The sequence below is a fragment of the Gorilla gorilla genome, chromosome 21 (genome assembly GCF_029281585.2).
Source record: "Gorilla gorilla gorilla isolate KB3781 chromosome 21, NHGRI_mGorGor1-v2.1_pri, whole genome shotgun sequence".
Taxonomy (NCBI): Eukaryota; Metazoa; Chordata; class Mammalia; order Primates; family Hominidae; genus Gorilla; species Gorilla gorilla.
In genome coordinates, this window is record NC_073245.2 from 64,905,223 (window position 1) to 64,927,926 (window position 22,704).

At 41.0% G+C, this 22,704-nt stretch overlaps 1 long non-coding RNA gene across 1 annotated transcript in view; it reads left to right on the forward strand.

The window, feature by feature from the left end:
* LOC134757805 (uncharacterized) overlaps nt 1–16,276 on the forward strand; it is a 29,574-nt gene extending 13,298 nt beyond the window's left edge. Inside the window, exon 3 of the long non-coding RNA XR_010132298.1 lies at nt 12,323–16,276. This is a non-coding gene — a long non-coding RNA (uncharacterized lncRNA). The remainder of the gene's footprint in view (nt 1–12,322) is intronic.
* The last annotated feature ends 6,428 nt before the right edge of the window (nt 16,277–22,704 follow it).

Sequence of the window (22,704 nt, forward strand, 5' to 3'; positions counted from 1 at the left end):
TAGATATAATTAGTGAAGATGAGGTAACTAATTAAGGTAGGCCCTTAATGCCACATGACTGGTGTCCTTATAAGACGAGAGACCCAGGGATAAGATGACCATGTGAAGTAGAGGCAGAGACTGGAGTTATGTTGCCACAAGCCAAGGAACCCCTGGAGCTACTAGAAGAGGTAAGGAAGGATCCTCCCCTAGAGCCTTCGGAGGAGGCATTACCTGCATGACAACTCGATTTGGGGCTTTTAGCCTCTAGAGCTGTGAGGCAATGTTTCCTGTGGTTTTTTTTTTTTTTGAGACAGAGTTTCATTCTTGTTGCCCAGGCTGGAGTACAATGGCGTGATCTCGGCTCACTGCAACCTCTGCCTCCTGGGTTCAAGTGATTCTCCTGCCTCAGCCTCCCAAGTAGCTGGGATTACAGGCGCCCGCTACCACGCCTGGCTAATTTTTGTATTTTTAGTAGAGATGGGTTTTCACCATGTTGGCCAGGCTGGTCTCGAACTCCCAACCTCAGGTGATCCACCTGCCTCGGTCTCCCAAAGTGCTGGGATTACAGGCGTGAGCTACCATGCCCCACCGTTTCTGTGGTTTTAAGCCACCCAGTCCGTGGTACTTTGCCATAGTAGCCCTGGGAAATTAACACATCAATAAGAAGTGATCTGCCATGATGAAGGTATTATGGGAGTTTAGGCAAGAAGATGACTCACCCTGATGGGAAGATGAAAAAGACTTCAGAAAAAGTTTTCCAAAGGAAAATGGCTCTTGCACTAGTACTTGGACGGTATACAAAAATTAAACAGGTGAAAAAGGAGAAAGGAGTGTCTTGAGCGAAGGTGCTTGTGGATATGGAAACGTGTTTGGTGACCTGCAGGGAGGGGGCTGTTTCTCCAGCAAGAATGGCTGTGGAGGTTCCCCAAGGCATGATACAGGATGGGCAACTGTAGGGGGAGTCATAAGGCACTTTACCCTTCACCCATGGAATTTACATTTTAACAGGAGGGCAATGGGGCTCTGTCATGAGGGCAATGGGGCTATTTCCACCCGGAGTCCTAGCAGGCAGTTCATGGTGGGCATTTTTAAACAAATTTAGAATTTTGGGGTCTAAGAATTTTGACACCCTATCATAAAGCCGAGATTCTCAGTCTTGGCAGTATTGACATTTGAGGCTAGGTAATCGTCTGTTGTTGAGGGCAGTTCTGGGCATTATGGGGTGTTTAGCAGCACCACTGGCTTCTACCCACTAGATGCCAGTCACCCTCTCATCTCAGTGTGACAACAAAAAATGTCTCCAGACATTGGCACATGTCCCCTGGGAGTCACAATTACCTCCAGTTGAGAACCTCTATACTAGACATGAAAGAGATTAGACTCATTCCACAATCAACAGCTACTGCAAGCCCGTTGGGCACCAGGCACTGTTTTAGGCACTGAGAATAATAAGTGAGCATGAAAGACAAGGCCCTGCCCTCAAAGGACTCAGATTTTCCAGCAGGAATGGCTTCATGTCACATTTCCACAGTCTATGGCTGGACCAGCTGGGTCACAGATGGCTGTCCAAGCTCTGTGAGAGAGAACAGCCAGAAGAGAGAGAAGGTTTCTGCAATCATGACAGCTATATTGCTGTTGGAGATTGTAGTATTGAGTGCTAGGGGCTTCCATATATTTATTTCCACATCTTCCTTAGTAGCAAACCTTCATTTTGAGCTGGGCACATAACCCCTTGGCATGAAAGTCTGCATTTCCTTGCTTCTCTTGCATTTCTTTGGAACATATGCATTACGACTAAATCTAGCTAAAGAGACAAAAGAGACAGTGCTATGAGGACTTCAGAGAAGGCTCCTTAAAGCAGGTGGAGATACTGACACTTTCCACTCCTTTCTCTTTCTGCTGCCTGGAATGTGTATTTGATGCCTGGAGCTCTAGCTGCCACCCTGGAGAATTCGATGCATGGTGACAGAATAATGGCCCCCCAAAGATATGCATGTCCTGATTCTCAAAACCTGTGAGTACCTTACCTTAGATGGCAAAAGGAACATTACAGATGTGATTAAGTTAAGGATCTTGAGAGGGGTGATTATCCAGGTGGGCCCACTGTCATCAGAAAGGTTCTTAGATGAAGGAAGCAAGTGGGTCAAAGACTTTGGAAGCAGACGTTGGAGTGATGCGCTTTGAAGATGGAGGGACAGGCCATGAGTCAAGGAATGTGGGCAGCCCATAGGAGCTGGAAAAGGCGAGGAACTGATTTTCTCCTAGAGCCCTGAGAAGGACCACAGTCTTCCTAGACATCTTTTTCTTAGCACTGTAAGACTCATTTTGGATTGTGACCTTCAGAATGGTACAATACTAAATGTATGTCGCTTTAAGCCACCAAATTAGTGATCATTTGTTACAACAGCAATGGGAAATGAGCGCAAAGTGATCTTGAGAAGGTTGTGCTGGGTTGGGGAAGTGGAAAGACAAGGACATATGTTCCCTGATGACACCATTGGGCGACCATGTTGGCCTTAGATTTGTTACTTTTGGACTTCTTTTATGCATGAAAGAAATAAAATTCCATCTTATTTAAAACAGTCTTATATTTGGTTTAGTGTTGTGTGCCACCGGTCTGTGTTTCCATAGCTTCTGAATTTGTCTATTTGACATCCGTTAATTACAAGGCCAAACTAATGACCAAAGTTGTTTCCATTTATTCTGTGATCCATATTTCATACTTTGAGCCCTCTCCTGTAGCTTACTCTCACACACCAGCCCAATATGTCCCCTACCCTAAATCAACCTGGGGCCAGGTACCAGACAACTAGGAACAGCTTTAAGTCCCAGAGCCCACTAGAATTATTTAAACTAGACAGCTCTAAGCTGTTCACCTGTCCTGCCTCAGCTTTCCTGCAGAAAACCTGATGAAGGCTGTGCCGGGTGCCTTCCTCAGATAAAGTTGTGGTCAGGGATCTTTTTGTGTGGGTGACCTTTAAGCTGAAACCTCAGTGATGGAGAGAAGCCATTAGGAATAAGGATGGGGCCAGTTCAAGTCTTTTTAGGCAGGAGGAATAGCTGGGCAAAGGTGTTGAGGTGGGTGGGAGCTTTGTAAATTAGAAGGCCAGGTGGTTGGAACATCAGGAGAGATGGAGAAAGATGAGGTCATATGGTGCCAGACCAAGTTAAGGAATTTGGCCTTTCTTCCAGGTGCTGTGGGAAGCCACTGGAGGGTTTTAAGCAGAAGACATTGGCTCCAATGTGCATTTTAAAGAGATCACTCTAATATTGCTATCTTGAGCATGGGAAAAGCTGACCCACCATATGGCATGGTCCAATTCTGTCATGCCAACTTTCATTAGTCCCTCCTGGGGCCTTAAAAATTATATTAGAGCTGACTCCTAATGTTCATGTGAATTATGATCCAGGACACCAGAGCGAGGCTGCTTTTCTTTGTGCATGTGGTTTCTACATCAGATACGGTCTTTCTATGAGGCAGATAAATATAAGTACTTGAAAGTATTTTATGGATCAATGAAATATTAATGGACCTGGAGGTGCTTTAAGTTTATTTATAAAGCTGGGTCATCTATAGGTCAAATACCATTATAGCAAATACAATTGTAATGAATATCTTTGATAAATTTGTTTTTTAAGGCTCAACCCATGTCCTGCTTATTTCAAAATTATGAGCTGTAGGCTTGTAATTTCTTACATGCAATTCTGAAATCCAAAAAAAAAAAAACCACCTGAAGACCAAAGTTGGCTATTTTAAATTTGTTTTATGATTCACTTGATGGCCAAAATTGAACTAAGGGATATCCCCACACAGCAAGATGAATAAGGACTATATATATATGTGTGTGTGTGTGTGTGTGTGTGTATAGTGACATTTGAGGCTAGGTTGCACTGCAGAAATATTGGGCTTGATTACAGGGATCAGCCTCAGTTTCCTTTGAGATTATGATTTAATATATCTGAACCTATTAACCTAAAATCCAAGTAAAACTTGAAGTTTGAAATATATTTGGCCTGAAAATTCCAGATGGGGGATTATAGACCTCCACAACTGTATGTGATCGTTTCTTCAGAATGTGCAAAACAGGCATTTGAATCATAATTGATCATATTAGAAGGTAGGTGGAGCCATTTAAAAGACTAAATAAATTACAAAAATTCTAATAAGTGTACATTTGTCTGTCCCATTAATTTTACAAAACATTTTGTTTGTGGGTGGGGATGGGGAATCCCGTAAACTCTGTGAGGTCAGGGGCGAGGACGATTTTATCACCATATCCCTAATATGTAACAGAGCCTGAAGCACTAGCTACTCAATAAACATGGGCAGAATGTAATTATTAGCTCGGTTGAGGAACCTGGGGATCAGATGATGCGTGACCCATCCAAGTGCTGGGGTTGGTGGACTGGAACTCAGGTCTTCTGACACCTTTTATTTTTCCTTATACTGTCACTGCTGTGCTAAAATGGAAAAAAAAAAATTGAAGGCCTGTCTGAGGTAATCAAAAACATTGGAACGTAAAGGAGGAAGAGGAAGGCAAGTGACCTTTGTTTCCATTGGGCAAAGCTAACCAGTCTGTATGAATAGCCAAGGGCCTTGTTTCTAGATAAAAGAAAACTCTCCCATCAGTTCTAATCTAGGAGCATCGCTGCCAGTGAGAGATTGTAAAAGCAAAATATTCACTTTGAAAAATGAAACCTATTAAATTCAGGGCATTGTAATTTCCCATTGTGAGACTGTGGTACCAGCGATTAAATTCTATTGTGTGTCTACAGTCCTTGTTACCAATGATGTTTAGTATTATTAACTGAGATTCTAAGAATATCAGCTCTCCATAGCTGGAGAGCTGTTCTGTTCCTCATGTGAAACAATTTGCATATATCTCGGATTCGCCCTTGATATGCCTCTTTCCCTCCTTATTCCCTGTATGCCAGTTAGAAGCCAGTCCTGTAGACTCCATCTCCAAATATATTCTGTGTATGTTCATTTCTCTGCCTACATGGTTCACATCTGGGCAACTCTGGCAGCTTCTATTTTTTTAAAAAATGTAACCTTTAACTTTTATTTTAGATTCATTTGCAGGGGTACATGTGCAGGTTTGTTGCATGGGTTTATTACATGGTTGTGGATATACACATCAGCTTTGCCAGATAGTGCTAAGCTGACCTCCAAAGTAGTTCTACCAATTTACACTCCTGCCGGCAGTATATCAGAATTTCCTGTGTTACATAAGAATTTTCCTCTGTTACATCCTTGCCTACTGATAGTATTTAGACTTTTAAAAATTACTGCTTGGCCAGGCGCGGTGGCTCACGCCTGTAATCCCAGCATTTTGGGAGGCTGAGGTGGGTGGATCACGAGGTCAGGAGATTGAGACCATCCTGGCTAACACAGTGAAACCCTGTGTCTACTAAAAACACAAAAAATTAGCCGGGTGTGGTGGCATGCGCCCGTAGTCCCAGCTACTCGGGAGGCTGAGGCAGGAAAAAGGATAGTAACGTTGGCTGGCTTGGGCAGCATCACAGGACTGCACATACCCCAACGTGGTGGGGAAACAAGCAGCCATTTGTACTCATGGGGATATGGAAATGTTGTATGAACTCTTTGCCTGGAAGAAGACTGGGTTCAGGTAGAGGAAGTTTAGGGGACTGGGACTTCATGCCCAGAAGCAATGGTGAGATCCAGGGTCATTAACACTAGAGGCCAACACAGAGCCCAAAGGACTGGTGGGTCTCAAGTGCATCTTGGTGGACACCAGCCTGGAATGCCCATTGAGCAGGGAGGCCACCCTCTGCAACAGTAATTGCAGTAAGTGTGAAGGGCAATGCCGGAAGACCATGAACAGAAGGAGCCGTCATGAAAGGGGAGCTCACAGGCCAGAAATGCCTTCCTGGCACCATGAGGAACTGACCTTTCCCTGATGCCCAGGTGCATTATGGGAAGGGGACAAGAACCCTGAAATTAGGGAGAAACTCTGAAAGGTTGAAAAATTACTCCAAAGAAAATTTAGCAAGATGAGTACTAATGCCCTTAGTGGATAAATGAATAGAGTTTGGTTGTCTGTGTGAATCAAGCTTGAGAACAAAGGGGTATATGTTAGAGAATATGATTCAGCTCTCCCCCTCCCTTTTCTTTTATACATTGGAGTCAGTTATAAATATTAACCTTTTTTTTAAATGAAGTATTGATATGTGTTATAACGTGGGTGATACCTGAAAACATTGTGCTAAGTGAAAAAAGTTAGTCACAAAAGACCCCATATTTTATGATTCAATTTATTTGTTATTAATTTTTTTATTTCCATAGGTTATTGGGGAACAGGTGGTGTTTGGTTATATGAGTAAGTCCTTTAGTGGTGATTTGTGAGATTTTGGTGCACCCATCTCCTGAGCAGTATATGCTGCACCCAATTTGTGGTCTTTTATCCCTCACCTCCTTCCCACCCTTTCCCCCTGAGTTCCAAAGTCCGTTGTGTTATTCTTATGCCTTTGCATCCTTATAGCTTAGCTCCCACTTATGAGTGAGAACATATGATGTTTGGTTTTCCATTCCTGAGTTACTTCACTTAGATTAACAGTCTCCAATCTCATCCAGGTCTCTGTGAATGCCATTAATTAATTCCTTTTTATGGCTGAGTAGTATTCCATCATATATATATACCACAGTTTCTTTATCCACTCATTGATTGATGGGCATTTGAGTTGGTTCCACGTTTTTGCAATTGTGAATTGTGCTGCTATAAACATGCATGTGCAAGTATCTTTTTTGTGTAATGACTTCTTTTCCCCTGGGTAGATACCCACTAGTGGGATTGCTGGATCAAATAGTAGTTCTACAATGAGAACACATGGACACAGGAAGGGTAACATCACACACCGGGGCCTGTTGTGGGGTGGCGGAAGGGGGAGGGATAGCATTAGGAGATATACCTAATGTTAAATGATGAGTTAATGGGTGCAGCACACCAACGTGGCACATGTATACATATGTAACTAACCTGCACGTTGTGCACATGTACCCTAAAACTTAAAATATAATAAAAAAAGGTAGTTCTACTTTTAGTTCTTTAAGGAATCTCATATTAATTAGAAATGATGAAGATGATAAAAGTAACTAAGAGGTATGAGGGTGAGGTTAAGGGCACCCTTTGATGACATGTCAGAGGTTCTTCCAGGAGAACTGAGACCTAGCCAAAGAGAAGAAACCAGTGATGAATAAGGTTGGGAGAAAAATGTGCCAGGAAGAAGAAACAGCCCAGGCAAAGGCCTTGAAATATTATTGAGTTTCTCATGTTCTGAGCCACGAAAGAACAGTGGGGCTGGAGCTCAGGAAGTTAGGAATGGAGTGACCAAGGATGAGGAAGGAGAGGTGGACAAGGACCAGGTTATATAGGGCCTGGTAGGTAATGATATGGAGGTCTGGGTTTTATACTACGGGCGATGGCACCATGAAAGAGTTGTAAGGACTTGATTTGTGTTTGTAAGTGATCGTTATGCCCTGTTCAATATAAAATAGGAAGAAGGAGACCAGGAAAGAGGCTACTGCAGTACATAACCAGAGACGGAGTTCAGTAAATGGATTCAGAATATAATTTGGAGTTAAAATTGCCACAACTTGCTGATGGATTGGCTATGAGAAAGAGGGAAAGAGAGAAATGATAATTCCTAAGGTTTTGGTTTGAATAAATCGGTGGTTGGAGTTGGGGGTGATAGAGCCTTTGACTAAAATGGGAAGACTAGGGCAGAAAAGTCTTGGGTGGGATTGGGGTTGCTAACTCCATTGCTAATGCATGGCTACTCTCTGATTTCTCAATACTAAAGAACGTGGATCTGCCAAACTGTAAACTCTCCTTCAGACATCAAGGGTGATGACAATGCTTGCAATATAGTTGATATAAAACTATGTTCAAGTCCGTGTGTTTCCAGTATTAGGTTTTTACTTAGTTGATAATTTATTAATGACACTGTTTACATTTGCATTTGGATGCCTTGCTATAATTAAAATAACTCTTGAATTTATCAACTGAGCCCTAAATTAAAGACCCATGAAAGGCTCCACATGATGGAATAAATTTTCATATTCAGTTGTCTTAGATATGGACAACCATATACGTTTTTCTGACACATGTAATGTTTGACATCAGTCAAAAAGAGTACAACAGAAATATTCCGTGTTTAAAGCAGAGCTGGGGGAAAAGAAGGCTAAAACATTCCATATTGCATAAAAGAAAGAGTTAGATTGTCACCAAAGTGAAAGGAAATCAATGGGATGACTTTGGAGACCCATTTCAATCTGTTGTTGACATTGTTTTCTGGTAGTAATTTTCTCAAAATGTTAACAGTATTGAGTTTGCCTATTGATTCTATTATTTTTGACCTTGCATTAGTGTGGGCTAATCTTACATGCCATAAAATTTTTTTTTCACAGCTGAAATTATTGTATGACTCTGGAGGAAACCTCCAATCAGGTCAGATGCCCTGCTCAGGATTTCGATGAGTGTATAAGCAACAATAATGAGCTATGTTGACTTCCAATACACTTTCATGTTGTTTACATTTTATTAAATGGTTTAAGCAGAGTCATCATATAAATGATCAACATATTGACTAAAACACTCAAGCCTTGAAGAATTGAAGGCCACAGACAGCCAACCAGATTGGTCAGCTTGAATTTGAGTCAATAGCATAAATATATATTTGGCTACAGAGTCAAAGCCAACTTTATATTCATTATTCTGAAAACCCTGCTAAATAAACAGCTCCAAAGTGTCCCACTGGAAGATGCCCATTCTACTGACTCAGTAACCCTGCCTAGCTATGTCCTCTCCAGAACCAAATAATCCAAGCTGAGTGAATTCTGCAAAACTGGGGGCAGTTGATGAAGACTAAGTGAATGGGAAACCAAAAACTCTTGAATGGTTTTCCTGGGAAACAAATAGATTTATTGTTGGCTCTATGTAGAAGAAATTTGGCAGCTATATTTTCAAGGGTTTATGAAATATAGTCACAACACATCATTAGCATCCTGTCTATTCCCCACCCTAACACTCCCGTATATCTCCATGGTAGGTCAAATCACCGTGCACCGCACTACCCACCCCACCCCTTTCCTTTGAGGCTGTAGTTACTCAGTCTGCATGCAAAGAAATTTCAGAGTTTACTGGCACAATGCTAATGGGTTTGCCCACAAATACTTAGAAGAGTATTGCTAGAGGAGTTAATTTGCCTCTTAATGATTTAATTATATGCTACAGCTCTGCTGTACAAGAATAACAATGTTCCTCGCTTTCTTGCTGCTGGGCCTGCTGATTTTGGAGAGTTTTGGAAAAGAATGGAATTTACTCTCCTTTAGTGAGAGGGGAATTGAGTTTGGGAAAGAGAGAAGCATTTCTCCCATGCCACAAATAACTATGCCCATTCATCTATAATGGAATGAGGGGGATATGTCAGGATGACAGTGATAAGCATTATAAAATGCGCTGTGATTTTTATTTGCATTTTCTCGATTGATCCCATGAAGTAATATTAGTTCTAATTTTCCTATAAGGTTGAGTGAGGTCACCTGGATTGCTTAACACAGAGATAGACAGTGGATGAGCTAAGAGTCCAACAGAGGTCTTTTGACTCCAAAACTCAACTTCTGTTTTTCCCTACCTGAGCCTATCTTTCTGCGGCTTAAAAGACCTGAGTTCCCTGGGCCCTCTGAATGGGAATGATTGTGATTTTAGGATCAGAGTGGCTCTGTAGACCACACTCTGTACTTCATTTTGTACTGCAGGTTGGGTTCTTTGGAGGCAGAATTGGGAGTTTCAGGTATTTATTGGGATTAACACCTATAAAAAGAAGGGGAGAAAGCAAGATCGGGCACGGGCAGATGTTGAACTGACATGCAACCCTGATAAAGCCCCTGCCAACCCTTTGGGGAGCTCTGGGGCTGGTATTGCCTATCAGAGCATCCTGCCTTGGGCAGAAATGACTGGGCCTTTATGCCCCCACCTTGCTGTATCACTATGGGAGCTGCTCCAAAAGCATGACCTGGGTGCAGCTGGCACTTTGCAGCTGTGGCAGCCCCTGCATTCAAGAACAGATGGCAAGGAGTGGGGAGGGTGTACAGTCTGCTGACCCACACCCCTCAGCTGGATGGTAAGGCCTTTCCTGAAGGAGGTCTGAGCTGAGCAGCTCATCTCTCTGTCTACAACCCACTGTTTCTAGGTATCTATAGAAACACTAATCACTCCAGAGGGACACAGAAGGGAGAGAGAAAAGATTACAGGGTGCAGAATCAGGATGTCTGAGTCTGTATTCCAAATCAGCCCAACTAGGGCTTTATGGTAAGATACTTGAACTTTGAGATCAATCCAACCTGTAAACTGGAGATAAAGGAACAATTTTATTCATTTATGACGAGGACTAGGAATAATTTCTTTAAAGTAATTTCAGTCAATAAGGGATATTTTTATGAACCTCTGAAGAAAGAGTTCATGTTCTGGGCCACTCATCAGTCTTCCTAACACCCACCTGTTTATGTATCTCCCCCTGGTTATAAGCATTTTCTTTCTGCTCAGTGCGTCCTAAAGCACCATGAGAATCCATGCACTTACAGCTGGATTTTCTTCTAGGCTCATCCCCGTAAGATCTCATCCCAGGGGGCTGGGAATGAAAGAGGGCCCTCCCCTGAACTTGGAGTCCTATAAATGGTTGAATCACCAATGTAAGAGTCCCCCGCCAGGAACTCAATGCAGAGACTAGTTCACCTAACCGTTTCCCTTCTTTACTCTGGTCTGCAAAGGAAGCCAAGCTCAAAGGCCACTGGATAGAGCTTGGGGCCAGTGGTGTCTGTGTGCACTGCCTGGCACTCTCAGGATTCAGCTGAGGGCAGAAGGAGACCCAGGAATATTTACTGAGTGCTTATTACTTGCTGGTCACGGAGTCATGCCTTTGCATGCATTGCTCATTTCATCTTCACAACAATCCTTTGATGAAGTTATTAGCCCTGGCTGCATTTTAGTGAGAAGCAGAGGCTCACAAAGGATGAGGGAACTTCTCAAGCCCCTATAGCTAGTGAGTGTTGGAGCTCAGAATTGGGCTAGGGCAGTCTGACACACAGCTCTGAGTGTGAGGCAGGTGGGGAATGTGAAGAGAATTTAGCACATTCACTTTGCAGGAAACTGAGAGGTTTTTCAGTCACAGTGTTGGTCTCGGTGCAGTAGAACATGGGTCTCTTTTCCTCATTTTCTTTAGTGAGGGTAGATTCATCTTCAAGTCTCATTTTTCTATTAATTCTATTACTCCTATATTTAATTTCATTTTCCTGCAAATTAGATTCTTCAGCAACTGCGTTGTAGTTATACGCATGTTTCATATACATATGAGAAATAAAGTTTACGATGATTATGGAATCTTAGATGAAAGACTTCACTGGCCATCAGCAGCAATTATTCCCCATTCGTTGGGCTTTTCCCTCTGACGACTGTCAGTTTTTATACGCTCCCTGTTTTCTTGCCTGATATCTAGTGGAATAATTAATCAGCTTTCCTCAGATGATGTTTATTAGTTAAATTGACTTAAGTTTCATGTAAGGTAATCACTGAGTGTAGAATTCTAAAGTCAGGCTCTCCTGGGTTAAAAAAAATCCCAGCTTTGTTATTTATGAGCTAATCGCATAACCTTCATCAATTTTTTAAAGCTTTGCCTCTCAGACTCTCCATCTGTAAAATGGACATACTGTTATTTATCTTGTGGAGTTTTTAAGTGAGATAAATTTAAATGCCTTATATATAATGCTATAGTTTGAATGTTTGTCACCTCTGAAACTGTTCTTGGAACTTAATCTCCAATGTGGCAGTACTGAGAGTTCGGTCCTTTAAGAGGTGATTGCGTCATGAGGGCTCTGACTTTATGAATGAATTAATCCATTCATAGATTAATGGATAATTAATTAACATAGGAGTGGGATTGGTGGTTTTATAAGAAGAGCAAGACAGACCTGAGCTAACACATTTAGCCCCCTTCCCATGCTATGCCGTGGGCCATTTCAGAACTCTGTAGTCCCCATCAGCAAGAAGACTGTCACTAGCTGCACTCCCCTGACCTTGGACTTCTCAGCCTCCATAACTGTGAAAAATAAATTTCTTTATAAATTACTCAGTTTCATGTATACTGTTATAGGCAATAGAAAACAGACTAAGACACATAGTAAGTGCTCAACAAATTCTTAGTAATAGTATCACCCGGTTTTCCATGAAAGATAAAGGAACAGATGTGAGATTATATTTTTATTTCACAGCAGGAATGAGTACTTTTTGTTATTTGTATGCTTGATTTTCTTTTTTTTCTTCAGGTCAAGAGGAACAGCATCGATTGTTAATATGCTGTCTGCTTTCAACCCCCAAAGGATTATTTTCAGAATGAAATGATCTGTGGTCTTTAAGGGGTGGGGATGGGAGGAGCTGAAGAACTCTTGATCCTTCGAAGAGGTCCCAGTGGACTTGATTTCTCAGTGGAAACAGAGGGATTTCCTTCTGCAGTGGGAAAGAGACACGAAGTGATAAACAGAGCACCCTCTTTGAAGATTTCCCAGTATATTTGTCCCTAGAGGAGTGCGCCTCCGGGAGATTTATTGTTGGAAGCTTTTATCCTCAAGCGTAATTTTTAAAAGTATGTATTTCCCTAGAAACAGAGTAGCTCCATTTAAAAGTCACAGGTGCCCCCAAGCTCTGCTGGGAAGATTACTTCAAGTTTCATTTAATACCTGTCTCAGACCTGGAGGCAAATTATTTAGTTCATCACTCTGAAAATGGATTTTTTTCCCTTCTGCTTCCCATTTCAGCACCTGCCATCTTGTGGAAAGGGACTTGCTTCCCAAGAGATGAGAAATGGACAGGAGTGGAGCCTGAGTCCAAGTACTGTGATTTCTTATCTCCCACAAATGTGCAGGAATATTTAGTCAGGGAGATCATCTTCCTGGAGAAATTGGTCCATCCTACTCCTAGAGTGCTGTGTTAGTTGTAGTTCCTCCAGGTGCCAGCTCAAAGACCAGGGTCAGAGTACAGTCGCTTACATGGGAGGTAAATCCACAAAACAGTGGCGGAAGAGGGGGAAAATGAGACAAGGATGGGAAGGCAATCGGGAAAGGGCATGTTATCAAGCAAGGCACTGTTCTGGGCAATTGGAGCTTACACCTGCTAGGGAAGCCTGAGACAGTGGGGAACATGTACCTCACAGTGATGCTCGTGAGGGCCAGGGGAACTGGGATATTAATACACCAATTCCATCTGTTATTGATTGAGGGCTGCTTACTGGCGGTATTGATTCCCTGGCACTTCAGGTCAGAGAAAGCCTTCGGTCATAGAGAACATGAAGCCATGGGGCCCAGAGTGCCCAGGGCTGAGTGGATGTGGGCGATGGCCAATGACAATGGCTACCAACAGTGGATTGGATCTTTGGCATCTCATTTCTTCTAAGTCTCCTTAACCTCTGTGCTTGGTGCTGAGGTGAAGCAAACAATTAAGATCCAGTGTTGTCCTTAGGATGCTCACACTTCAGTGAGGGAGTTGAGGAAGCTAAACAGGTAAGCAATTTTGAGCCTGTGAGGTTAGTAGTCTACGAAGATATATTTAAGAATATGTGCATCATTTGTGATATGCATATTATTTGTCAGGCTGTACTCTAAGCATTTACCTTGACTAACTTATTTGATGCCCACAAGAACCCTCTAAAGTGGGTGCATTTGCTATCTCTTTTAGAGATAAGGAAGTGGAGGTATGGAAACATTAAAGTGTTCAGCTAGTCTGTAGTGAAGCCAGGATTTGAATACAGGCTGTCTACTTCCAGAGCCCTGTTCTTATCCACTAGGCTATGGGTCAGGCTTTCTCAACCTTTATTATTATTGCCATTCTGTGCTGAATAATTCTTTGTCATAGGGGCTACCCTGTGCATCGTAGGATGCTTGGCAGCATACCCTCTACCACTAGAAGCCAATAGTACCTGCCTCCCCACCTCCTGTTCTGACAACCAAAAATGTCTCCAGACATTGCCAAATGCCCACTGGGGCACAAATATAGCACCAATTGAGAACCACTGCTGCCTATTATAAGGCAATCAGTTTTTCCTAGGGAAGTGTTATAGAAGGCAGATGGAAATTTCTTTTCTTGTTGTTTAATCTTCCTTCTCATAAAAATAAGGAGAAAAGTAGTATTTCAGAACTGATCGCATCTCTAAATCAACAGCCAAATATCTCCCAGGGCAGAGAAAATGGAAGTAGAAATAAAGTTATTGAAAAATCAACTTAAGTTCGTGTGTGTGTGTGTGTGTGTGTGCGCGCACCTGCGTTGTAAACAGGGCATCCTTGCCCACTGTGCTCTGCTGCCAGCCCTTCGAACAGGCTGTTTCCATGGTCATTTTTAAAATGTTGTCTTGCAACGTGGTGAACTGAGGAATTAGCAAAAAGACCGTTAAAGGAGAATAGACAGTGTGTTCACACGGGATTGTTTGTTTTATTATTTTTCATTTTCCTTGGGCGATTTTATTTGTGATTTTTTTAGGAGTTTTGTTTTGAACTCTCTTTATCCAAGTGAATACATCCTTCTTCCTTCTGTCACAAGCTGGTGGATTCCAAGCTTTATTTTCCAAATCCTCCCAACCCTATTTTATCCATGTGGCTTCTTGGAGCTGGTCAAGTCTGCAAACTGATCCTTGAGATTTTGGGGTGTTCTGTGTGAGGACAGTAGCCCTAATTTTGGCATTAAAGCATCCTTGTTTGTCTCCTTTCTTTCTTCTTCTAAGATACTCAGTCTTCTCCAAATTTGGCTTTGTAGCTAATCTATGTGATCAGAGAAGCATCATTTTAGTGTTGGAAGCCTGAATAATTCGCTTTTTCAGTTGGTCATGGAAGTAAAATTCTAGATGTTTAAGCATTCTTTGTAACAAAGCTTTTTCATGTGCCTGTGGATAATTTACTAAGCAGTGCTTTGTGAACCTGCTTGCTTCTCTATGACAAATGCTTTTGATGATCGCTGCTCATGCTCATGCTCAAATACATAGTCACTCTAATGACTTAAATTACTTTTGCATGGTATTTATGGGAGGTGAAAAGCCACCATGGTCAAGATCATTGACTCTGGGGTTAGATGGGACTGGGTTTGAATCCTGACTTCACTACTATCAGCTGTGTGAGACTAAGCAAGTGTGACAGGCAGAGTAATGGCTCCCTGAGGATGCTAGTGTCTTAATCCTTGAAACCTGTGAATATGTTGCCTTACCTGGCAAAAGGGACTTTGCAGATACGATTATGTTAAGAACCTTGAGGTGGGAGATTATCCTGAATCATCTGAGTGGAACAAATGTCATCCTAAAAAGGCGGTCAGAATCAGAGAGGTTAGAAACTGCTAGCATGTTGACTTTGAAAATAGAAGAAGAGATGACAAGCCAAAGAATATAAGAAGCCTTTAAATGCTGGAAAAAGTAAGAAAATGGACTCTCCTCTAGACCTAGAGCCTCCAGAAGGAACACAGCCCTGCTGACACCTTGATTTTAGCCCAGTGTGACCCAGTTTTGACTGTTGACCTCCAGAACTGTAAGATTATGAATTTGTGTTGTTTTAAAGCCACAACAAGTGTGCTAATTTGTTATAGTAACAATAGGAAATTAATACAGCAACGTGATGCAATCTCTCCTAACCATTGTTTGGTCATGTACAAAGTGGAATAATAACAATATTTACCCCTTCAAGCTATTGTAAGGTGTAGAAGAGAGAGGCACTTGGCACTGGGCCCAGCATAAAGTACATATTTAAAGGTATTGAATTAGTCATGGGTTTTTTATTTTGCCATACCTTAGCAGTTCCATCATCCTTCCTATTATTAAGTTTCAGAAATACTTATCTGTGATGGCTAATTTTATGTGTCAATTTGGCAAGACTATGATGCCCAGTTATTTGGTCAAACAGTGGTCTAGATGTTACTGTGAAGATATTTGTGAATGTGATTAGCATTCAAAGCAATTGCCTTTAAGTAAAGCAGATTGCTTTCTTCATGATATGGGTGGTACCTATTCTATTCGTTGAAGGCTTAAGAGCAAAGACTGAGGTTTCCAAACGAAGACACCATTATGTCTCAAGACTGGAACATGGAAACCCTGCCTGAGTTTTCTACCTGCTAGCCTACCTGAAGATTCAGACACTAGACTGCAACATCAACTCGTACTTGAATTTCCAGTCTGCCTGTCTGCCCTACAGATTTTGGACTTGCCAGCCCCCACAATTGCATGAGCAAATTAAAAAAAAAATCTTATTTCTCACTCCCCCCATCTCATTGGTCTTTTTTTTCCTCTGGTGTACCCTGATTAATATACCATCCAAACTAAATGCAACATACCAAAACATTTAGGAGCATGAAAAAAGAAGAGATTAGAATGAAAAGCACATAACATTAAAACTTTCTGTTTTGTTAAGAACCTTGCATTTCCTCGTTGACATTTAACCTGAGGACTACACCTCAGGTTTTTTCTTTCAGCTTTAACTCAAGAATGTATAATTTGGATTATGCTAATAACACAATTGCTTAAGACAAAATAGTATCCCAGCAAAAAAAAAAAACAAACAAAACAGCAACAACAACAACAACAAAACTGGGATGGTATTGTGATGTCTTTTATAATGGAGTTTGACTTTGGACTTAAGAGTTGATATTCAGCAAGGATGATTGGTATTGCTGTACTAGTTTATATGTTGCTCCTTCTCTAGTTTCCTCTGAAGATCCCCTACTTCATCCTGGTCACCTAAGGTCCTACACTAAGACTCCTTATTGATCAAGCAGCTATAGAATGAAGAATAAAGAGTAAAGAGTAAAGATTAAAGAAAAAAGCCTGCACAAGGGAATGTCTGTTCTGATTGGTTAGTGCCATGCCAGTGCTATGTAGGTTGCTGATTATTTTAGTATCACTCCTGCCTAAAAGTAATAGTTAAGGAACAAAATGCAATAAAGAATTGCTCAACTATCCAAATTGTTAATATCTATAAATGTGTAATTTCAACAGATGTAACTAGTTTAAAGGAGAAATGGGTTAAAATGTGCTTATTTCATTTTTCTTGGATAAAATTTTAAATCCTCATTTTCTAGCCACTTTTCTTAGGACTTAAATACTGTGTCTCTTGTTTACTTTTTTCTTTAACAGACAGAAGTGTGACTATTTTCAATCGGACAAATATTTAGATTTTCTCCTCTGAAGATAAGTCCCAGTGTCTCAATTGCTAATTCACTTATAATTCTTCTCTATAAATTATTTCACTATTGGCCTTGGAAGAAAAGACCAACTCATTCATATGACTGGAATTTCTTCCCCCAATTTCATAGAGGAATTCATTTTCTAAACACGAGGATTTGATCAATAAACAACTTGCAATCCCTAGGAGGACTTTAAAGGGATTTAGATTGTCAAACATTGACTCAGGATTTGTTCTGGTAGTTGTTAAAAATTACATAAACATAAGTTTTTTTTTTTAACCTCCATCAACCAAAGAGTGAGTAGTAGGAGAAGAGAAGACTTGGACTTGTTATTGATTAGTTGCTATACATGCTCTTCCAGAGAAAGTTAATCAACAAGGTGTTGACAATATTAGCACAGTCTTACATCTCTCTTGGAAATTATTGCTCACAATTGCGGAGTTGCTGCTGCATCTCTCCTTCCTGCCAGGAACCAATAGAGATGAGCTTGTTTGCTGCACACAAACAAATTTTCTAAGAGCCTGTGGACCATTCCCATCCACCAACTAAGTGCTGTAGTAAAGAGAGGCAGAACTTCTAGGCCAGAAGAGGGAAGTCATTCCCTAACACATTCTCCATACTAAACTTCCTGATGTAAAAGGCCACATCCATCTTGTTAACCTAAATTCCAAGTACCCAGATTCCATACATATCAAGGTTATGTGTATAGAAAAAAATATATGGAATGATTTGGTTTTTCCTATATGTTGAAATCACATTATAGGAAAGTGCAACTTAAAGTAAAAACACCATCTGTCAGTGGGAATTATTTAGTCTTTGATAAATGTTGAGAGTACATAAAAAGAAAACACAACTTATCAGGAATTTATACATAAAAATTATTTTTAGGGGAATTTAATTTAAAACAAAAGATGAGCCACATTAAATCGATTAATATTGCCCTATACATGTTAAATCTTACTTCAGAGAAGTTACATATATAATTAAAAAATGCAATATTTTATGTAATTATTTCTCCTTTAAAAGGTGAACTTTGTACTTCTGGATAATGAGATCAAAAGAGCCACTAAGCTCTGCTATCAAAGGCAGAAATGATGCAAGGGAATTCCCAAGGAAGGGGAAGTTATACAGTTGAACTGTTTTTACTTGACAATGCTTCTGACACCAAATCAGAGGTTTTTTTTTTCACATCAACGAATTATCCAATTCTCTGAACACCAGCTAGGTGTCCAATAATTCAATTGATCTCTGACACCATCTACCTGGAATTAGCAACAGATTCAACAAGTTAAAGGGCTCAGACGCCAATTGCAAATCCCAGGTCACCTATGCTTCTAACCAACCAGCTGTATAGACTGGGGGTTCCCACAACTCTCTCCTCAGTTTTGACAGTTTGCTAGGATGGCTCACAGAAGTCAGGAAGCCACTTAACTTACTTCTGCTGGTTTATTATAAAGGATAAAGATGAGAAGCCAGATAAAGTGGTACATAGGGCAAAGTTTAGATGAATCCCGAGTGCAGCATCTCTCTTCATGGAGTTGAGGTGCCCCACCCTCCTGGCACACGGATGTGGTTGTGAACCGGAACGCTCTCTGAACCTGGTCATTTTGAGTTTGTAATGCAGGTCTCGTTATGTAGACATGATTGATTAAATCGTTGGCCATTGATGATTGACTCAATCTCTAGCCCCTTTCCCCTCCCTGGAGGTGGAGGTTGGGAGTTAAAAGTTCCATGCTTTTAATCAAGGCTTGGTCTTTCTGGCAACTATTCCCCATCCTGAAGCTATCTAGGGACCCACCAAGAGTCACCTCATTTGAGCAAAAGATGCTCCTGTCACCCTTATTATGCAGGAAATTACAAGGAACTTAAGAAATATGTGTCAGGAGCCAGGACAAAGACCAACTGCCTTTCTATGGTACCCCAGTAGTACAGAGAGTGGAAGGCAAGCTCACAGCCAGCTCCCTCAAGTCCATGTTGACATTTGAGATGCTAGGTGCAGAAGGAAAGAGAGCAGTTGCAGTCTGTCGGAGACCTGAGCATGATAATTCTTCAAGTGGATAAGGAAGGAATAGAATATAGACTGTATTCCGTTAAGAATCTTGACTTTTACTTTTTCAAGACACCATTCTTTCGCTTCTTCTAGCCAAAGATATCACATAGCAAAACTGTGAAATAGGGCTTAAACAGGTAAGTTCTATAAGTACAAAATAACATAAAAATGAGCAATAATTAATATGGTTCTCCAGTATCTATTGCATTCATTAACAAGGAAATAATAATTTTCAATTCATCCTCACAACGTCACCTCAATGAAATTTCCTCTCTGTTTTATTTCTGATACCAATTTTTAAAGTTGTTTCATTCTCTTCTTACTCTCCTACTTATTTTTCTAACATTGCTTCCCCTGTTACCCTCTGTCACTCTTTGGATTTTTAGTGTTGTATTTATGTTTTCAAACATACTAATTAGTTAATTACTATTTAATCCTTCCATTTGATGCCCTTGGCACCTTATTCCCCTCACCCTAGTCCAGGCACTGGTTTATGCTGTGCCAGCCATAGGAAGGAAGAACAAGAGCCATGTAGTATAGTAAGTAAAGATGACATGACTTTTTAAAATAAAACGGAATGATGACTGTTTTAACCTTATGCTCCTCTCTTTCCAAGGATAAAATATTACCATTACTTATCAAAAATTAAAAACAAGTTTAAATTGTGGGTAAGGACTGCCTAAGAGCAAAATTTTTAAAAAATGGTTAAAAATCACAAAGGAAACATCAACAATTTAAATAAATTTTCTATACTTTGAAAGCAACATAGACCGCATTAAAAAGCATACTATAAACATGGATAGATAGGTGCAACATATGTGGCACATGCATTGTAAATATATTGACTATTGAAGAACTCATGTGAACCAATTTTTCAAAACTAAAACCTGTGGGAGAAACAAGGGCAAATACTCCATTCACATAAGAGGAAATACAAGCGGCTAGTAAATATTTGAAAGTGCTTGACACTAACAAGAAATAAATTCATACTAAAAAGATATCTTTCTACCTATTCTATAAACAAATACAAATTTTAAAAAATACCAGTGCTGGGGAACATTTGGTGAATCTGCTCCAGGAGTGCCAAATATGGACTATTTTTATTTCTCATCATCTCCCCGAGATGAAATTACCCTTTGCTTTATCTCTCTCCTGATTTAGCTCCCGTGGGGACTAGTTCACCAATCATAATTTCTAGGACCTTCATGTTAAATTTATATTTAGAGTCTCTTGACCTTTCCTTGTCCCTGTGCATTGGTTAAGGCTGCCATATCCTACCTAACAGTTTTCCCTAACTTTACCCTCGAAAGAGGAACTTTGTGAAAGCTGCTTTACTTCCTCCCTGGAACTCTGCCTACTAAGGGAGGAGGCTGCCACACCAGGTGACCAACTTGTCGCAGTGTACTTGGAACTTTCCCAGTTTTATCACTGAAAATCCCTGAGAAAACCCAGGCAAACTGAGATATTGGTCACTTTTCCCATGTGACATTAAATAGAAGATCCCGGTATGCCCCTTTTTCAATATGTTAGTTTTCTAGGGCTGCTTTAACAAAATATTATAAACCAGATGGCTTAAAACAACAACAATGAATTCTATCATAGTTCTGGAAGCTAGAAGTACGAAGTCAAAACTGTCAGCAGCATCATGTTCTCTCTGACAGCTCTAGGAGAGAATCCCTCCTTGAGTCTTCTAGCTTCTGATGCCAAGGCAAGCAACCCTTGGTATTCCTTGGCTTGGTAGATGCATCACTCCCCTCTTTGCCTCCACTGTCACATAGCCATCTTCTCTCTGTGTGTCTTCATATAATCTTATCTCTGTGCTATGTCCAAAGTTCCCCCTTTGTATGAGGACACCAGTAGTATTGGATTAGAACCCATTCTAATAACCTCATCTTAACTTAGTTGAATTTGTGAGGACCCTATTTCCAAATAGGGTCACATTCTAAGGTTTTGGGGGTTAGAAATTCAGCATATCTCTTTTTGGAGGACACAAATGCCCAGTCCTGCATTCTTTGGTTCTTGTACAATGAACTCTTTAGTGTAAATTATGGAAAGTTGTAAGTGCAGGATTGAGACATTCGTACTTCATCCACTAGGCATCAATGAGTCACTGATGGCTTCTGAACAAAGGAGTGACATGCTGTTAATGTCATTTTAACAACATTAACATAGAAATAGTGTACATGATGGATTGGCTCATGATGGAAGCTGGTTATTAGGACCATGAGAAATCTCCTGGGCCTAGCGCCCAACTACAGTCACTGCCTGCTGCTGAGCTCAGCCTTTTGTTCGGGACAGAGCACGCATCTTCTCAAACCAGAAAGGCCTATAATTGCAGCATGTAGACATTCTTTCCAGCAATCAGAGCTCAATCCTAGTTGATCTGCTTCTAAGGGGTACTGCTCTGTCTACCCTCTTGTGAAAGACTTTCTTATCAAATAATAGGTAGGAATTCAATTTCTTACCTATTTCCTCATGCTCAATCCATGTCTTAGTCTGTTTTGTGCTACTATAACAGAATACCACAAGCCAGATAATTTATAATGAACAGAAATTGATGTGGCTCATGGTTGTTGAGGTTTTGAAGTGCAACAGCATGGTGCTGGCATCTGATGAGAGCCTTCTTGCAGCGTCATAACATGGTGGAAAGTATCCACAAGGGCGAGAGAGAGCATTTGAGGGAGCAAAAGGGAGTCAAACTTCCTTTTATAATGAGCTCACTCTTGTGATTCTAAACCCATTCCTATGAAAGTAACATTAATCCCTTCATGAAGGAAGAGCCCTCATGACCTAATCAGCTCTTAAAACCTCCCCACCTCTCAAAACTTTCACATTAGGAATTAAATTTCCAAGACATGAACTTTAAGGGACATATTCTTTTTATTTTTATTTTTTAGATGGAGTTTTCCTCTGTCACCCAGGCTGGAGTGCAGTGACATGATCTCAGCTCACTGCAACCTCTGCCTCCGGGGTTCAAGCAATTCTTGTGCCTCAGCCTCCTGAGTAGCTGGGACGACAGGCACACGCCACCATGCTAGCTAGTTTTTGTACTTTTTTAGTAGAGACAGGGTTTCACCATGTTGGCCAGGCTGGTCCCGGACTCCTGATCTCAAGTGATCCGCCCACCTTGGCCTCCCAAAGTGTTGGGATTACAGGCATGAGCCACTGTGCCTGGCGGAGGGACATATTCCAACCATAGAAGCCCACATGCTTATTTCTTCCTGCCTGTCTTAAATCTTTGAGTGTCAGTGTTCCCTCCTCTCCCCCAGTGGCCATTCCCATGTGTATAGCCAACCACACTGCAACCTGGACTGCATCTGATTTCTAATTGGGGCATACTTTCTTCTTGCCTTCATGGTCTTTGAGATTACTTTACATTCTTCTCAGTCGCATTCCTTTGACTTTGATCTTGGCATTTTACTTTGATCTCAAGATTAAAACTCTTAGTTA